General features: G+C 39.4%; 1 protein-coding gene across 1 annotated transcript in view; it reads right to left on the reverse strand.

The window, feature by feature from the left end:
• The window catches only part of cdk17 (cyclin-dependent kinase 17), a 46,015-nt gene that overhangs the window by 32,374 nt on the left and 722 nt on the right, over positions 1–12,919 (reverse strand). The gene's annotated exons all lie outside the window — the stretch shown is intronic.

Consider the following 12,919-nt stretch of genomic DNA (forward strand, 5'->3'; position numbering starts at 1 on the left):
GATTTATTGCAAGACTGGCTACAACATGCAAAGTTCCTAATTTGCACTCTGAACATCGATTTGACTTGTTACTGTTTGGCATTCCAATATATTTTTTAATTATTAAATATCTATTAATAATCGTCCAATTCCCCTTTGAGAGGGATAGTAATAGCTACATGTGGAAAATGTATGGCGTTGACGTAAAAAGATCGAGGACAGACATTTTTCACATTAAACCACAGCACCACACTGATCCGGTCATATACGGGATCAAATATTTTTAGATTTCTCCTGTTCCATCTACGGCTCACCTGACTCTCCACATTGGTTTCACAACATTTGCAAATTATATAATCCTTCAATTGTCCACAAATCCTGACAGTTTCCTCCCACCCTCTCAGCCTGTTCACTGCCTACACTATATGGAGAGCAGAACATCAACCCATGGAATCCAAGGGACCCAGCTGGAAAAGTAAAGCTAAGCTAAAAAAGAAATTACAGAAAAAAATAAAAATAATAATAAAAAAAAAAAAAATAGGGAGCCCACATAGGTGGTGTAATAACAACCAACATAGCTGAGGGTGATGATGATGATGGTGCCTCAGGTTAGCATCAGTCAGCCCTGTGATGTGATGATCACAGTGGTGCACACACCCTAGTGTCTCCCTGCTATACGTTGCGATCAAAGCATCACTACGTCCAACACAAAGACTTCAAACAGACTACAGGGGTCTCACCTTCCTACACCCTAACAGCTCTATGATGCATTTAGATAGTTAAATAACTGCTTCCTGCTTAGTCAAGTACAGGAACGTCTCAGAAAATGTCAATATAATTTTTCTGTTTGTCATTACGTAAATTAATTACATTGGTGTTTGTCTACAGAGTCCCATCTAGACACATTGAGATTATATTTTTAGCTACAGAATGTGTAACTTTTGTAAAGCACGGTGAAGCAACCCTGATCAACAGGCCTAAAATGGCAGCTGGATCTTTTCCGCCGTTTTTGGCCTCCGAGCGCCCATTACATCCAAACCCAGCTGAGTACAGTCACAAGTACGTGTTTGTGCAAAGAACATGCACAAACAGAACATCAGTGCCACTGCCCAGCGCAGTGGGCGCTTACCACTGAAAGACCCTTTGTTTGGCTCAGAAGGAAACCAAACGAGGAGCTTCAGCATGACTGAGCCAGAGGGGTGAGCTGGAATGACCCCCACAGAAAGCCTGATGTGGTCACATCGATAGGAAAACCTCCAGTGAGACAAAGAGTGAAAACGTGTCTGTGGGTGAGAACGTGAGGGAGGAGAGGAAATAGAACAAACGAGCAGTGTGAAAATGTTCGAGGAGAGAGTTCTGGAGAACAAGTGAAAGTGAACAAAATAGAAAGTTTTTACATGATAAGCAGCAGAATCGAGCACATGTTGGGTTAACTCCCATGTACTGAATGTGTTTGTTAAGCTTTACAGGCGTGTAATAACTTCTTCACATCTGCCTTCTTTGCATATCTGCCTTACTTTTTGGTAGCGTTGGTGTAGCTCATCATGATGCCACTGATATTTTTCTGCAGCTCTCACACTTTGTATTCTGCACATGTGCAACACTGCAACGGTATTTACATAAACGCTTCTCAAATAGAGCATAGTGAACCAATATAAACTGGATCTCATGCAACGCTATGCAAACACTATCTGCGCTGATGAAGATTTATTAAAGTGAAACTGACAGCATGACCTACTTTCTGATTAACTTTAATAATTATAGCTTTGAAATTGATTTCCAATTAGGCCAACATATATACAGTATATGGTGGTAAGGTTACTGCAAAACTAAAACCCCAACCTTATTAAGGGTGGGTGTTTATTGTGAAAAATAAATTATCATGAGACAAATTTTGATGCATCATTGTCACAATAGATTTCAGTTAATGTTAACAATGACTAAAATGTTAGTTTTAATATTTTCTCTGCTATTTCTTAATCCTAATTTGCATCATTAGTCAGAGTTGAAAAATATTGTGATGAAATCCTAAATTCATATCGCCCACTGCTTGTCCTAACAGTGGTGAACACACACACAAACTTCAAAGATAATATAGTACTTGATATTTCACAATTCCTCACTTTTGCTCCCACATGACAGGCTTTTCAATAAACCAACTAAATGGCATAATGGGAAGAAACTAAGGTGATGGGAAGAATTTTTTGATTTTTAATTAGAGATGACCAATTGTAGTCCATTACACAGCTAAGCGGGTCACCAACACAAAGGGATCTAAAACTTTACATAAATGTGACAAATTGCATCACTATCTGTCATTATGGAAATGTAATTTGCAGGAGGGATGGACTCCTAGTTGTTATAAACGCCAGAGCCAAGTCTTGAACTTGTTGGAACACAGAAAAAGACGTTGAAAAAACCCAAAAAGATAAATGTGAACGACGGTTTTCCAGAAAATCGAGCTTAAAGTGTGGCTGAGGTCAGCCTCCAGGAGGAAAGCTGGTGCCATTTTACAAAGCAAAGACCCAGTTTGGGGGGGTGGGCACATCCCACTGATCCAACTGTGGGGGGCCTTAGGGTAGACGCAGAACAGGAGGGCTTTTATGCCCCATCTGGCACTGGCATCCTCTAGGAAACCCTGGAGGGGAGGCTGCTGAGCAAATGATACAGAGAGAACCATTTTTTTTAAAGCAGCAAAATACCTCCAAAATATCGTCTATTGGGTTTACGTTAATGCATCCAAACTTGGCATATCAAAACAGGACATGCTGTTATGAAAACAAAGAACACAGATCAGCAGGATTAATGAAGAAATGTTACCTTCAAGTGAGAAAGTTGCAGCATTTCTCATATTCTGCACATGCAAAAAACAAATGCACATGGTGCATCATTACAGCACCGATCTATCGCCACATGATGAGAGACCGCAGGCCGCAGCACACAAAGAACTCAGCTGACAGGAAAGGTTTGACTGTACGCCCAGACGCTCCGGTTGCTGCAAGAAGAAGCTGAAGCTTGAGACTGAAACAAACACACCAGAGATATACGTACAGTGCATGAGTGTGTGTGTGAGCCGGGGGAGGGAAGCTTGAGGTCACACCAAAGGCAACAGACTTTATTCATCCTCCAATTACAAAAGAGAGTTTACGTGCAGGAGAGCTGATCCTCTTATCACGTCTTCATGCCGGCTATAATCACACACAGCGTCAGGAGGAGGCCGAGCGCTCAGCGGAGAGCCGGGTGCTCTGTTGCTTCACAGGTAACACTACGCTGTCCGCATCATCAGGAAAGAGACACACTGTGGCTAAACAAACACGGCTAAAGAAAGGAATGCAAACGTTTAGTTGCTCAGTGATCGTCTTGCAGCTTCGCCTCGCACAGGATGTTAACATCCGTCAGCTCACAGCTCTGATTTAAAGACCACAATTTAGTTTTTGTGATTAGCTCTGGTCGACTTCTTCGCACAGCATCTACAGCAAATCAATATTATTATGAATAGGGGTGCACCAATTTATCGGTGTCGATTACGTTAATTTTGGGAGATCGGTGATCGGCCGATTTTTACATGTGAAGCCGATGTTATCCACCGATGTTATCAACCTCGACTAAGGTCTAAAAGTCAACCACTGTGCTTTTCTTTTCTCCCATCAGAGAAGTTTGACTGACAAACCGGCTGACAAGGTCATGTCTGCACACTTACAGTTAACAGTAGTTACCCCAATGTTGCCAATTCAGCAACTTTCTTGATATATTGAGCAACATTTCAGACAAAAAAAAATGGTATCGGCCAAAATGGGAACCGGTAAGTTAGGGTTTTAAAAAAAAAAAAAACAGTAATCGGCGATCAGCCAGACAACTGCAATCAGTGCACCCCCAATTATGAACATTATTTTAATTAGCAAGCAAAAAGATTGCTTAAGAGGGGCATTATTATGTAAAAATTACTTTTTGAGCTTTCCAACATATTATGTTATTCCATCATCAAGAATTAAAAATTAATTAATTAACAGAAGTTAACAGTTACTCCGTTGTGCTTTAGAATGATACTATGTGCATGATTTTGTTATTTGATTTCAAATAACTAAGCGTCAGCGTTTTTACTAAGGTAGTTTCGAATAACTCCAATGAAAGAGTAAAACTAACCTGCTATTGTCTTGTATTATCAAGCTAACAGCAGGGCAAGCCAAGAAACTTTAAGAACTGCAGTGTGTTTTTGTCCGGTTCTGTCAGGAGGAATGGACCAGAACTCCAGCAAACTATTGTGATCCAAAATGGAAAAGTTGGGTTGATTTAACTTCAGACATTAAGGGGGAAAAATGTCTCTATGCGGTGCATGCAAACTTCTGATTTCCACTGTAAATAACAATTAAAAGATTCCTCTGGAATCCAGCTGCTGACAGAGATCAGTAAGTTTTAAGCTCAAAAGGTTCCATTCAGTGACCCGGCCGGTCAGACGGTCAGACGGTCAGACGTCAGAACCACCTTTAACATCAGTTTAACCACGGTGGGGAAGTAGCGACTGGTGGGAAAAGGCTGAGTCAGCTATTTTCAGTTTTGATGATGCATTTACAGAAAAATAAAATCAAAACCAAAAACAAGAGTGAGCACAAGAGGCAGAAAATGGGCATTTGAAAGAAAAATAATGTAACAAGGATTTTTATGTATTTATTATTTATTTTTACAACAGCAAAGCTAGAATTTATTCGGTACTAGTCGTTTTGGAAAGTTTACCAAACCACCCTGACTTATAGAGAAAGCATGTCTTATTCAATTTATACATTGTGCCTCCCCTCTAAAATATAAAACCACAATGTGGCAGTGATAATTAAAGCTGCAGGTCAAAGACTGCAAAAAATATGAATGTTACAACATGAACTCAGATCCTTCAGGAAGACCAAATTCTTTTATCTTGGTGTCCGGTTTGCAGTAAAATCTCATTTCCAAATAAATGATGCAGTGACTTTTTTATGGTGCTTATTAATCGCTGAGCGCATTTCTTTTTGTTGCCAAAGCAGCTGCAGCAGGCCAAAATGATAAATCTGACTTCTGTGGTCTCTAGATTCTATGGTTGTCTGGGCCGTTTCTTTTTAAAACTCACCGACGTGAACAGTGTGTTCAAATTTCATGTCAAGATGGATTTTAGGAGGTCAAGGCAGTAAAAAAAAAAAAAAAAAAACCTTACTGGTAACTACGTTAAGGATGGTTACTGAGGAAAACATTCCACCTGTTGTTAACCAACCACATGCATTTCCATCTTCTCTGGCCGGTCTGTTCCCTGATTTTTGTCTGTCTCCACGTACATCAGATTACCGAGCGTTAACGAGACACTTCCGGACTGGTCCGTCCGCCGCTCACGTACGCCCGGCTAGATGAGAGCAGCATCCAGGAATGTGTGTTTTCCTGTCTACACGTGTGCCTGGTAGCAGGAAAACACCAGACGCCACATTCCAGAGGAAAGAGCTGCACTCAAACAACCACTCTAAATGTATGTAATGTGACTAAAGTACTGGTGAACATTTCCAACTATCACGTTTTTTTAGAATAATTGGTTCCTTAAAGAAACAGCAGCTGCAGCTCTGCTTTATAACCATCACTGCTGTCATTTGGACTGTTTTATCATTTTATGTAAAAAGTCTGTTTTTTTATCCATAAGTATACATGCACAACTTCTAATTTGCACATCAATTTAAACAGAGAACACCATATATGTATACATGTACTTTAGTTAAAAAAATGGATCTCTGTAATATTTATCTTTAGTTTGCTGCTTGTACACTTGAATTTCCACACTGTGTTAAAATAAAGAATGCTTCATTTCTATTCTATTCCATTCAGATGTGGCTTTAAACTAACTGAATAGTCAGAGTTGTCTAAAAAGCACAAGAATCTAACAATGTTGGCCTTGTCATTGTTCTGTTTCCTTTATTGATGTGCTGAATGCAGCACATCAATAAAACCTACTGATCAGACTTTGTAGAGGATTTTCTTCTGCTTTTGTAGAATAAATGCAATGTGAACCGTTTTTTTTATGGCCATTTCCATGGAAATAGTCAGAGTTCTTTGTGATTTCATCAGGGTGGGTAATAAGTCTGACCTTAACTGAACATCTTCTGCGCCTGCAGGTCACTGCGGGGCAGCAGACTGCTCACGCATCAACGCTTGCAGTGTGAACGTAGCTGTGGCTAGTCAAATCAAATGGCCACCAAAAGCTGACTCAATAATTCTTCATCAAGTCTGTGCAGTCAGGACAGTTTTCAGGACTTGTTGAAAAAACACACAACAGATCAATGGAGAGTTATTATTGATTATTGAATGCTCCAACACTGCGGTGAGAAAAAGCCATCGTTTCCTGTGAACTTTCAATGCACTTTATTGGCTCTGATTGTAGCTAGCGCCTGTCTGAAAGGTGATGATTAGCCCGGCGGGAGGAGAGGGGCGGGGGGGGGCATAGGGGGTGTAATTACATGTTCCTTTTTGGAGCTTAAAAAAAGAAACTGAGCAGGCAGAGGCAGGACCGTGAGACGCCCGGTTCCGCCAGCTGATCTTCAGAAGAGTGGGAGATGCGTAGACCAACATGGAAGCACAGCGGACTCCAATCCAACAGCCGGCGGAATCTGCTCCGTTGTTGCAGAGAGGGGAGAAGTGGTGGAGAGAAAAGGTCTGAGCGAAGCGGCCAGATGGTGAGAGCCGTGTTGGACGGGGTGTACTAGGGAACAGGATAACGCCTACAGCTGACTGTGCTTGGCGCCGACGCTCTGCTGCTTCCATCACGTTACAGAAAGGTACCAATTATAGCTGCCGTGTCTATCTGACGCGGAAACGACTCCATCACATGAATGTTTTGTTAGTAGAGTGTTTTACAAATACAGCTACTGTCAAATTAGCAACCTGGCTGACTAGCTTTGACTTTAAGTTTAGCTGCCAAATATGAGATGTGGACTCGCTCTGTGTGAGTCTGTTCATACTGCGGGAAACTAGGGAACAAACAGTAACTATCAGCTTTGATACTTTAGAGTTCAGTTATAAGCAAAGTAAGAAGTGACTACGTTACATTCAGTTATTATAAAAATGTTGTATACATCAAATATAACAGAAGATATTTTATTTCCTGATTTAACACCTTCACATTGGGTCTCTGTCTCTGTAAGAATCTCTTGTTCTTTCTAATACTCCACCTTCAGGAAGTCATCACAAAATGGCTCCTCTATTAACCCTTTAACAATGTTTTTATCGACATTGCAATGAGAAATATAATGAGCTCAGCAGATGAACAGTTCCACCAGATGTTTGCTAACTGCTGCGGGTTAGTCTGGAGGAGTCTTGGAGGAGAGGTGCTCTGTAAGGTGGAAGGTCGTACGCTTGGAAACTGCAGCTCCTTGAAGGTGGTGCTACGTCCACCATTCGCTATGGTGACCAATAGCTGAACGGTCACCATGGAGATAAAAGGATTTCTCAAAACAAGGCAACACACCAGGTATGTTTTTCACTCCTATAAAAATGTGCTATTTTCTACGTTGTTTCATTAAGTAGTGCATATTTTATTTATTGCTGAGCAGCTAAACAGAAAAGATTTCTAACAGAATAGTTTTTTGTTTTTAATTGGTAGGACAAATGATTCCTCCGAGTGCCTTTACCTTGTGAATTTGGCCTGCTGCGCAAAGGTTTGCGAGCTTACTGCAATAGAGCCAAATTAAAGTATCAGTCTATAATCACTCATCTACAGTTTTAAAAAATTGCATTTAACATCAGGTATAAATGATCAGAGAAATGGCCTTTTCATTTCCACTGAGATTTGGGGCCGTTTGCTTCAAATCAGTCTGACCTTTAATCATAACTTGACTTTCAGTCCATAGAACTGACTGTACTGAAGAAGGAGGTCACCTTTAAGCTCTGGGATAAGGTGGTTGGATATTAAAATTCATTAAAGTAAATTTCAACTAATCAGCACTTTGTCATTAGATTTTAGAAATGAGTCCAATCTAAAGTGAGTACTGCCAAAAGAACTGATAGGTTAGAGGCTAGGGAGAAGAAGAATTCCAAAATCCACAAAACACTTGCCATCAGCAATTATTTTGAAGGCTTTTAATGATATCCTTTTTTTAGATATATGCTTTCAAAAAGTAGAGAAAGCTGGAAAGAATATAATTCACATAGACAGCTTGCCTATTCATCGTTTTTGTTTTGGAAACTCATTAAATATTCTACAACATTCCTGGCGTCACAATGCTAGAAATAACAAATACTTTAAGCTCATCTTTAAAAGAAAATATTAATCTGAGTTAGAGTCACTCACTAGCTAGCCACAAGAGAAACACTCTGCACAGAGGGCTTCTGAGACGTGTTGCCCCGGCGGTTCCCTGGTTGAATGTACAGTAGTGCATCTTGAAAGAGCGCAATGAAAACCTAGTGATGTATTTTGAATTAACATGCTAGAGCAAGCAGATACATTTACTCTCTGCAGTGAAGGAATTAGGTTGCTGAATTAAACATCATAAACAGGAAAAAAAACAAAAAAAACAGCCTGTTTACTGTTGACCTAAATAGAGGTATATCAGGATGGAAAGGCTTTAAAAGCTTCAAGTCGTTAGAAGAAAGACTTCAGGCGGTTGGAACATTTATCTCAAAAGGGAAGCCATGACCTCCAAGCATGGCAGGGGTTCAGAATAACAGTTTACTCCTCACCATGTACTTCCTGTATCAGTGGGTTGTCTGATCCACTAAAGCCAAAGTCATGATGCAAATCCGACCACCAAAGACAACAACTGTCATTAAAACGTAGTTCAGAATCTCTGGTTATCAGCTTGAATCAATAGTTTGTGACTCCAAACTTGAGAAGTAATAATAGTAAAGAAATCTTTACATTCTATAAGATTGCCCGTTTGGCTGTCACCATTTCCTTTATTTTTACACCTGGAGAAGATAGTTTAATTCCCAACATGCAGTCTAGAACATTTATAGACTGCAAAATAAAATACTTATAGCAGGTAGCAGAGAGTCAGACTCTCCAGCATCATGAGATGAGATGAATTTTCGATGGCGCACACAAAGTGTCTGCATACATTGGCAGGAAATTAACTAACCGTTTTATTGGGTTATAGCTGCATCATTTGAGAAGCACTTTGAGCATCAATCTAGTAGCAGATATAGATATATTAATATATATATCTATATCCATCCATTTTCTGTATACCCTTGTCCCTAGTGGGGTCAGGAGGGGTGCTGGTGCCTATCTCCAGCTAATGTTACAGGCAAGGTCACCCTGGACAGGTCACCAGTCTATCGCAGGTATATCTATCTATCTATCGATCTATTTGTGTGACGTTTGCACCTTTTAAGTGTTTTTCAAAGTGGGGGTCACAACCCCCTTTGGGACCACCAAAAAATGTTAGGGAGTTCTAAAATATAAAATTCTAAAATATAAAAATAGTAATCTAATACTTTTCTTAATCATAATGATGTTTTACAATTATAAAATTTGATATGTTTTAAAATATAAATCAAACTAATTTATTGAAATTTGCCATGCTCATCTTTCTTATTGGCTGCCAGTCAAATGTATCAATCTGCTTTGCTTCTCAAGCTAGCATAACAGGAGCAGAATGAACAGGTTTCTTACAAGAAAAGGATGGGAGGAGCCAGACTTCAGGTGGGTTAACTGGTGTTTATAAATTAAAGCATGCTTCATCTTGCTACTGTGCCCAAGTTTAAATCCAAAAAGGAAAATCAGATTGAAAAACGTCATTGATGTAGTTTGAAGGCAGAGTAAGAAGAGTGAAACTCCATCCGCTGAAATATTAATCTCTGTGATGAATATTTCACTGTCAAATGACACCACTTGAGTTTACAGTGAGGGGGGGGGGGGCAACTTTATGAATGAGCAGCATGTTTAATTGAACGCGTAACCTTTATGAGTGTGTGTATGCGAGTGTGTTTAATCCTCGTCTGCTGCTGCTCTTACAACGCCACGGCCTAATCTCGGGATTAGCCGATCTCACCCCGCTCAATCCTTCGTGCAGGAAGCACAACCACACACACCTACACACACACACCAGAGAACATGCTTACAAGACTTGAAGAGGGCAATTGTCCAAGGACTGACGGCAGAGAACAAAGACCCATGAAGGTAGAATATGAACCGAGAAATTCATACAAAACAGCACAAACGAATACAATATGATGGGTTTTTCTATAACAGTAAATAAAGTCTGATTCTATTTGAAGTGGGAAACATCCTCTGGGATTTTGTGCAAAAAAAAAAAAAGACAATGTGCTCCCAACAACTGACATTCCTTGCATGACTAACATAACTTTCTCAGTGGTGTGTGTGTGTTCGCATAGCTACGGACGGCCGCTTGTGTGCGTCTGCCAACACAAACTGGACTGGAGCAGAAAAGCCCTGGTATTAGATGGATCGGCCTCAAAAACAAGCCGACAATTAGAACCTCCAGTTTATGATGTGGGAAGGGAAACTACATGGACAGAAAGAGATCAGGTCAAAAACTTTGTTCCATTTTCATCTCCTTATACAAATACATGTTAATGTACAAGAAGAAAGCAAAGGTTTTATCATGATTATTATAGCAACAACTGGAACAATAAGAGTTAGAACAGATGTCTAAACTCTGTTAGCTTCTTCATATCATATATGCACAGATTGGCTAACACTGGAAGCAGAAGCTAACGGCTAGCTATGAAGATGCACTGATTGGAGATCTGTCGCCGATTTCCGAATTTTTCTTTACAAGTTTCAACAGGACATTAAAATGTTAACCAAGTGACGTTTGAACTTTTTGTCCTGAGGGCCAAAATTGCCAAGTTAAAAGCAATTATGGGATTTTTTTATTACTAAATTTAAAAATTCATGACATTGTGTCAAAAAACTAAAACATGCAAAATTTAATTGGAGCAAACAAAATAAGTTTGATTTTGTTAGATGCAAAACATTAAAAGGGTCAGACATACATTCCTTTTTTTTGATGAAGGGATTTAGATTAAATATATAATGTATGAGAGTCTTTCTTCAAAGAAAGTGTTGATCAACTTTAACATCTGGCATGAAAATCTGAACCAGATATCAAAAACATCTAAAAATTAGACAGAAGTCCACTGCAGCGCACTACAGTCAGCAGTGAGGAAAAATCTGCTCTATTTCTGCACTTCTTTTAAAGTAAAAAAAACACACACACACTTAGTGGAAGGAACTATTTTCAGATTTTCTTTTTTGTTCCGCTTTTAGACTAATGGGATGTCTGAAAAGCCCAAAAACAAAAGCCACACATGCACACACAAATAACTGAAAGTGCATACACACACATACTCCTCTGATCAATAAAACATCGGCTCAACTAAGCATTACATAAAAACAGAGAAAGATGCTGCAAGCTTCTGGACTGGTTGCCAATAGCAACAGGGTCTCAGATAGGCTGATGTCCAGAAGTTTGGATAAGCTCGCCTTTAGATTCCAGTGTTCCAGCCATCGATACAAACACTGTTTCGTTCATCAATATGCCTCCATAATCCTAGCTTAAACATTTCAACAAGCTTACCTCAAAAACTTATGTTGTGTTTTTACAATATAACCAAATAATAAGATAATTCAGAGCACATCACACAAAGAAAGATTGAGACTCAGTTGTATTTCTTCCCAAAACAAGAAATCTACTCTGGGAAGATGAAACTAACAAGACTTTTGTTTTAGCCTGATGGAGGCATTGTTGAAAAAAAAAAAAAAAAGACAAACCACCATCCTCCAACAACTTCCTGTTGTCTTCTTTGTTGTTTCTGACAGTAGTAACATCCAGCCGTTGATCGTGTAACTCGTGTGTTGCAAAAAAATGTTTCCGTTGTAGTTTAGCTAAATACAGCTATTTCAATTTGGCCGGAAAACCCACCTCGTCCTATTGCAAAAACTTCTTAAGGTAAAAGGTGAATTTTTCTCTTTTTATTTTTTTTAAATTGGCGTGTTTCCTTTAAGCATTTTATTTTTGTGATTTCAATTTGAGCAATTATATGGTCAATGGGAACTGTGAAATATTGTCTCTGTTGGCTGGAAATCGAGCCGTTAGCATGAGACTATCAGAAAGCAACCGTCTTTGGTCAGAGGCTTCTTCAGATTCGTTGGAAAATTGACTGCTACAGGAGATGCTTCTCACCCGTAGCATTCCTGCCCACAACGACTCTTTGAAGATACTTTGATCAAACAAGTTACAACCTTTAGGATAAATAAAGTATTTTTGAATTGAAATACAGGAATATATATATTTATTTTTTAATTTTTATTTTTTAAAGGACACAATGAAAAAACAAACCGAAGCCCCAACCATGTCACACCAACACCACCCTTATTTGTCCAAAAATATATTAAGAATAGAAAGTGAGAGTGGGACTTTATGTTCTTTCATCACAGCCAGCCGTTTCTATGTTCCCTCTATATGCTCCATAATGCAGAGGCCAATCAATACCTGCGCTGCCTATGCCCCAAAGACACAGAGGGGTAATTACTCCATCCTTTGGGGGAGGAGTCAAAGAGGTGGGCATCACTTCCACAACCTAGATCTCAATGTGGGTCAAAACACACACATTCAGATCCACAAAGTGCAAAAAAAAAAAAAAAAAACATCCTGTTGTTGCAGATGAAAGACAACATATGTAAATGAAACTGGACATGAAAAAAAAAATAATAATAATAATAATAATAACAATAATAGCAGGAAAACATCATCTTCATCACTCACTCCTTCATATGGAGTGATGAAAACTGTTGAGCAGAGTCGTTTCGATATCGTTCAAACACATTTTGCTCTCTGGAAAGATTGCAGCCTTTTACAACATCTCAGCGTTGCCAGGGAGACAGCAGGGGTGGTGCATTCCTGATGCTGATGCATGTATCCACAAATGAGGAGGGCAAACATGCAGAGAGCATGCCTGCTTCTAATGTGCC

Source organism: Gambusia affinis, linkage group LG23 (assembly GCF_019740435.1).
Source record: "Gambusia affinis linkage group LG23, SWU_Gaff_1.0, whole genome shotgun sequence".
NCBI classification, from domain to species: domain Eukaryota; kingdom Metazoa; phylum Chordata; class Actinopteri; order Cyprinodontiformes; family Poeciliidae; genus Gambusia; species Gambusia affinis.